Raw genomic sequence first — 6,766 nt, 5'->3', positions numbered from 1 at the left:
TAGCATTGCTAGTTAGAGATGCTTTTTGCGGAAATGCATATTCTTTACTTTTGTTAGATTTTCTTTATTACTCCGCCGAAACGTCGGTTTCGGAAGGTGGATATTTTTTGTCGTTGTCTGTTTGTCCATCATTTCCTCCGTATGTCCTTTCGTCCCTTCGTCTGTCAACTTGTTTATGTTCGAAACAATATCTTGGAACGGATTGGTCAAATTTATTCAAACTTGGTTTGAACTTCCAACTTGATAAAACTCCCAACTGCTTGAAAATATAGGTGACATTGGGTAAAAAAGTCATTTTGTCAAACATTAGGACAATTTTTGAAACGCACTAGAGGCATTATATTTGGTCGAATAGTCATGAAACTTTATAATAATGTTTTCCGTCAACTCCAAGTTAAATTTGACACTGGCTGATGTGGTAGCAAAAACTAAGACACTAGGTCAAATCTTAGAAAAATCATAGAGGTAATATGTCTGGTCATACATTTATAAAACTTAATAAGAATTATTTCCTTGTTAAAATCAATGTCTAGTTTAAAACTTGGTAACATGATATCAGACACTAGGTCAAATATTAAAAGAGTATTGTCCGTAACCAAATATTGGTATTGATTGGTCAGACTTTGTTTAATTTGTGGTCAGAATGTTCCCCTTGATGTATTTTGGTAGACTTGAAAAGGGGTTACATTGGGTAAAAACTAAGTCAATATGTAAAATCTTAGACAACTTGTGAACAAACAGAGGCAATAAATACACTCCAATCTTTATGTTACTTAATCAGAATTTGCCACAATGATATGATCTTGGCTTAGTTTGAAACTAGTTCACATTGTGTCAAACACTAGGTCACTAAGTTATATCTAGAAAAATCCCTGGGAGCACTCTAGAGGCTATATGTTTGCAATATTTCTGGTGCAATGTGGCCTTGATGAAATATTTTATAAGTTTGAAACTGGGTACCGTGGGGTCAAAATCTAGGTTATTACGTCACATCTTAATGCTACACTGTATACGATTTTAGTTTTTTTTTCAAACAGCTGTAAACAACCTCATATCTCATATCCAATGCTCATAAGGGTTCATAACTATGAAGCCGAATTTTATGTTTTGATTGGAATGTTTCACTAACACATGATTTCCATGCCGTCACATTGCCTAATCTGGCGGGGATATCAATCCAACGAATTTGCTTGTATTTTTTAGGACTGGCGTGCGTGCAGGAAAATTCGACGTAGTGAGGCCTCTCATCTATCTAAAATAGTTCCTTATTATGTTTCCAGGATCGGCGTGTATTCAGGAAAATTCGACTAATATGAGATCAGATCCAGACCAAGTACTTCACAATTTTGGCGATATCATTGATTACACATGCAATCTTGGATACAAATACAGTTCCGGTGACGTCAGTCGCACATGTCTTCCCAGTGGTCTTTGGTCAGGGGTACTTCCGGAATGTGTCAGTAAGTAACAAGAAAAAGAAGCGTGTTTTGTTTGATAAAATAAATGTTTTACTCACATTTCCACCAAAAAGTATGCAACAAACTGCTCCAAAATAATCAAATTGGTATTGATCGGTCAGACTTTGTTTAAACTGTGGTCAGAAAAATCCTTGGGAACACTCTAGAGGGTACATGTTTGCAATATTTCTGGTGCAATTTGGCCTTGATGAAATATTTCATAAGTTTGAAACTGGGTACCATGGGGTCAAAGTCTAGGTTACTAGGTCAAATCTAAATGCTACACTATATACGATTTTTTTTTCAAACAGTTTTAAACAAACTCATATCTCATATCCAATGCTCATAAGGGTCCATAACTATGAAGCCGAATTTTATGTTTTGATTGGAATGTTTCACTAACACATGATTTCCATGCCGTCACATTGCCTTATCTGGCAGGGGATATCAATCCAAAGAATTTGCTTGTATTTTTAGGACTGGCGTGCGTGCAGGAAATTTCGACCTATTGAGGCCTCTCATCTATCTAAAAAAGTTCCTTATCATAGCACAATATCTGAAAATGCAAGCCTTATAATTTCTTCCCATTTTTCATATTTCCTCTATATGTTTTCAGGATCGGCGTGTATTCAGGAAAATTCGACTAATATGACATCAGATCCAAACCAAGTACTTCACAATTTTGGCGGTATCATTGATTACACATGCAATCTTGGATTCAAATACAGTTCCGGTGACGTCAGTCGCACATGTCTTCCAAGTGGTCTCTGGTCAGGGGTACTTCCGGAATGTGTCAGTAAGTAACACGAAAAAGAGTCGTGTTTTGTTTGATAAAAATAAATGTTTTACTCACATTTCCAACAAAAATGTATGCAAAAAACTCCTCCAAAATAATCAAATTGGTATTGATTGGTCAGACTTTGTTTAAACTGTGGTCAGAATGTTCCCCTTTATGTATTTTGGTAGACTTGAAAAGGGGTCACATTGGGGGAAAAACTAAGTCAATTGGAAAAATCTTAGACAACTTGTGGCCAAACAGAGGCAATAAATACACTCCAATCTTTATGTAACTCAATCAGAATTTGCCTCAATGAAATCATGGCTTTGTTTGAAACTAGTTCACATTGTGTCAAACACTAGGTCACTAAGTTATATTTAGAAAAATCCTTGGGAGCACTCTAGAGGCTATATGTTTGCAATATTTCTGATGCAATTTGGCCTTGATGAAATATTTTATAAGTTTGAATCTGGGTACCGTGGGGTCAAAATCTAGGTTACTAGGTCAAATCTAAATGCTACACTATATACGATTTTTTTTTCAAACAGCTTTAAACAAACTCATATCTCATATCCAATGCTCATAAGGGTCCATAACTATGAAGCCGAATTTTATGTTTTAATTGGAATGTTTCACCAACACATGATTTCCATGCCGTCACATTGCCTTATCTGGCAGGGGATATCAATACAACGAATTTGCTTGTATTTTTAGGTCTGGCGTGCGTGCAGGAAATTTCGACCTAGTGAGGCCCCTCATCTATCTAAAATAGTTCCTTATCATGGCACAATATCTGAAAATGCAAGCCTAATAATTTCTTACCATTTTTCATACTTCCTTAATATGTTACCAGGCTCGGCATGTATTCAGGAGAATTCCACCTATATGACATCAAATCCAGACCAAGTTCTTCACAATTTTGGTGGTGTCATTGAGTACTCCAAAATAATCAAATGTTACTAAGCACATGTTCATTACCTAGCCGCCTACCCCAGTTGCCACTAACAATCAGGCTGGCATTGCTTTTTGTGATGATTTTCGCGGAAATGCATCTTCTTCACTTTTGTTAGATTTCCTTTATAATCCACCGCCGAACCGTCGGTTTCAGTAGATATTTATTATTTTGTCATTGTCTATCTGTCGGTCATTTCGTCCGTATGTCCTTCCGTCCCTCTGTTTGTCAAATTCTTTTCTGTCAGGAACAATATGTTGGGACGGATTGGTCAAATATTTTCAAACTTGGTCAGAATTTCTCCCTTAATAACAATCTCGACTGCTTGTAAATGTGGTTTACATTGGGTAAAAGATGAAGTCATTTGCTCTAATCGTTGGAAAATCTTTGAAATACAATTGAGACATTATATTTGGTCCAATTGTCTATTGAAACTATAGCAGAATGTTTTCCTTGAACTCCAGGTTAAATTTGTAACTAGTTGATGTGATAGCAAAAACTAGAACACGAGGTCAAATCTTAGAAAAATCTTAGGAACACATAGAGGCAATATATCTGGTCCTTTATTTATAAAACTTAATAAGAATTATTTCATTGTTAACATCAATTTCTAGTTTAAATCTTGGAAACATGAGATCAGACACTAGGTCAAATATTTAAACAAAAATATTGTCCATAACCAAATATTGGTATTGATTGAATAGACTTTGTTTAAATGTGGCCAGAATGTCCCCATTGATGTATTTTGGTAGACTTTAAAAGAAGGTCACATAGGGTAAAAATTAAGTCATTAGGTAAAATCTTAACGACAACTTGTGAGCAAACAGATGCAATAAATACACTCCAATCTTTATGTTACTTAATCAGAATGTGCCTCAATGCAATCCTAGTTTGAAACTAGGTCAAATGGGGTCAAACACAAGGTCACTGGGTCATATCTGGAAAAATCCTTGGGAACACTCTATTTTATTAGTTTGAAAACTGGGTAACGTAGAGTCATAATCTAGTTTACTAGGTCAAATCCAAATGATACACTGTATACGATACTCTTTTATTTCAAATAGTAGCAAACAAACTCATATCTCATTTTCGATGTTCATAATATTCCATCACTCAGCAGTCGTTGTGCATGTTTGTAATATTTCACCAACACATGATTTCCATGTCATCTCCTTTTCCTAATCTGGCAGGGATTATCAACACAACGAATTTGGTGTTTTTTCCAGGATTGGTGGCATACAGGATAATTGTACCTAGTGATGCCCCTCATCTGTGTGAAATACTTCCTAATCATGGCGCAATATCTGAAAATACAGGCCAAACAGTTTCTTTCCATTTTTCATATTTCCTTTATATGTTGCCAGGATCGGCGTGTATTCAGGAGAGTTCGATAAGGATGAATTCAAACCCAAACCAACTTCTTCACAGTTTAGGCGGTTTCATTGATTACACATGTGTCCGTGGATATAAACACAGTTCCGGTGACGTCAATCGCACCTGTCTTCCCAGTGGTCTCTGGTCAGGGGTACTTCCGAAATGTGTCAATAAGTAACAGAACAGTAACAGAACAACAAAAACACGAATATTTTGTTCGATAATGATAAACGTTTTTCACACTTTAAAAAGAAAAATATGCAATTAAGCTGCTTCAAAACAATCCATTGCTATCAAAGCACACGCCCTTACCCAACTGCCTACCCCAGTTTCCACTCACAAGCCAGCGTTGCTAGTTAGAACTGCATTTTGTGGAAATGCATTATTTTTTCTCATGAAATGTATATTTTATGGTTTATGCTTTCACGTTTATGTATTTGCTACATAAGTTGCGACTTGTGGCAGGTTTTACTACATGTATGAGTTATAGAGTGACAGCATTGAATTCATTGGCCCATGCGTATGCAACTCTTGCTATCAAAACAAACCCATTGTCATATATTAAATGCTCTATATGCTGTTCCAGCAACGGCAATTACACCATGATATTTTCTTATTATATGACATGACCTTTGAATATACCTCTCTAATTGGTCCGGGCAGCCATCGACGAAGCAAAATATATATCTTAAGTAGGGTTTTCACATTATCCTGATCTAAATATAGATTGTCATAGTATCACTAAATTCAATGTTTTTTCCTGTTTGATTGTAGTTTTCTCTTTATATCTTGTTTTGGTTAAAAATAAATTGTGATGAAATATGATGAAATACGTGCCGTCTACTGAGTCATTGAATATTAGGATCTGATAATCGTCTCCTCCTCTATCAGTATGACTTCCTGCCAGTGAATATTAGACACTAATCAATGTTTCAATAGTAAATAATTGTATAATAGTTTGACTTCTTATTCATATTATTTGAACAAATATATTTTGACGTACACCAAATATGATATTTACCAATTTTAATTTGCGCTTCCGAAATATCGCCTTGAATTTATTTCATAGAAAGTTGTATATGTTTTATGCAAGCATACTTACATGAATATAATTGAACCCATTTAAGTTGTCACATGTGATCCACCTCCACCTGTACCCAACGCCATCTACGAACCCATCCAATCTACACACGACTGGAACACTGCAATAACATACACGTGTGGGGAGGACTACCACTATTTGGGCGGCAGCTATCGTTACTTATGCAATGAGAGCGGCTCCTTTCCGCCATCAGATATGAATTGCTCAGGTACATTTATTATTGATTCAAAGACGAATAAATCTCTTAGTATTTTGTATTTTTATTCAATGAAGACAACACGAACGAGATTAAATCTCGGCGATTTTATTCATCATTGTGCTTAACAAAGGTCACTATTCCTGTCTGTACAAGTTAGTTGCAATAGAGGTCTTTGACTCTTTCAAAGGCTTTTCGTATTTTTGCGAATATGATGTTTACATTTATAATATGCTACATAGATTAAATAAGGATTTTGCATTAAACAATAACATACATCGTTTCGATATGTGGGTAACATTTAAAAATATGCTCAATCATTTCAAAATAGTATTTGCTACAACGTTTAAAGGCCTAGTTTAAGGAATGTTTGGCATGACAACCCCCTGCTGTATACTCCTGCTAATTGCACTGATGTCACAGTACGGGCCAATTTCCTGTTTATTTGTTTATTGGCTCAGGGCCATTTAGGGTCAATTTTTCTAATAATATCTCAAAAACTGCACAGCAGGATATTCAGATCCGAGATCTGATGAGACACTTAGGCAATTAGATTAAGATCAATACACAAAGGTTGTGTACAATACACGTTTTTTTGTTGGTTTTTTTTTGGGGGGGGATCACTTATAGAAGGATTAAACTAGGCCTTTAAATAACTTGTTTACATTTAACAATATGCTACAACGTTTCAAAATGGTGTTTACTTTTAACGAAATAAATGTAGAATACCAAAGAGTTGTACCATTTTAGCACCCCATTTCATTAACCTCGCTGTCGGAGAACCTGGGATTACATGGCTGAATGAGACAGTCCCCTCGGCCGTGGTTTCTTATGATTTTGATGGCTACTGTGATGTCAATCTCACACAAAGTCCATCTGACAAACTTACAATAAGCTACCAAAAAGT

This window comes from Mya arenaria, chromosome 2 (genome assembly GCF_026914265.1).
Source record: "Mya arenaria isolate MELC-2E11 chromosome 2, ASM2691426v1".
Lineage (NCBI taxonomy): Eukaryota > Metazoa > Mollusca > Bivalvia > Myida > Myidae > Mya > Mya arenaria.
This window is presented reverse-complemented; position numbering follows the sequence as displayed.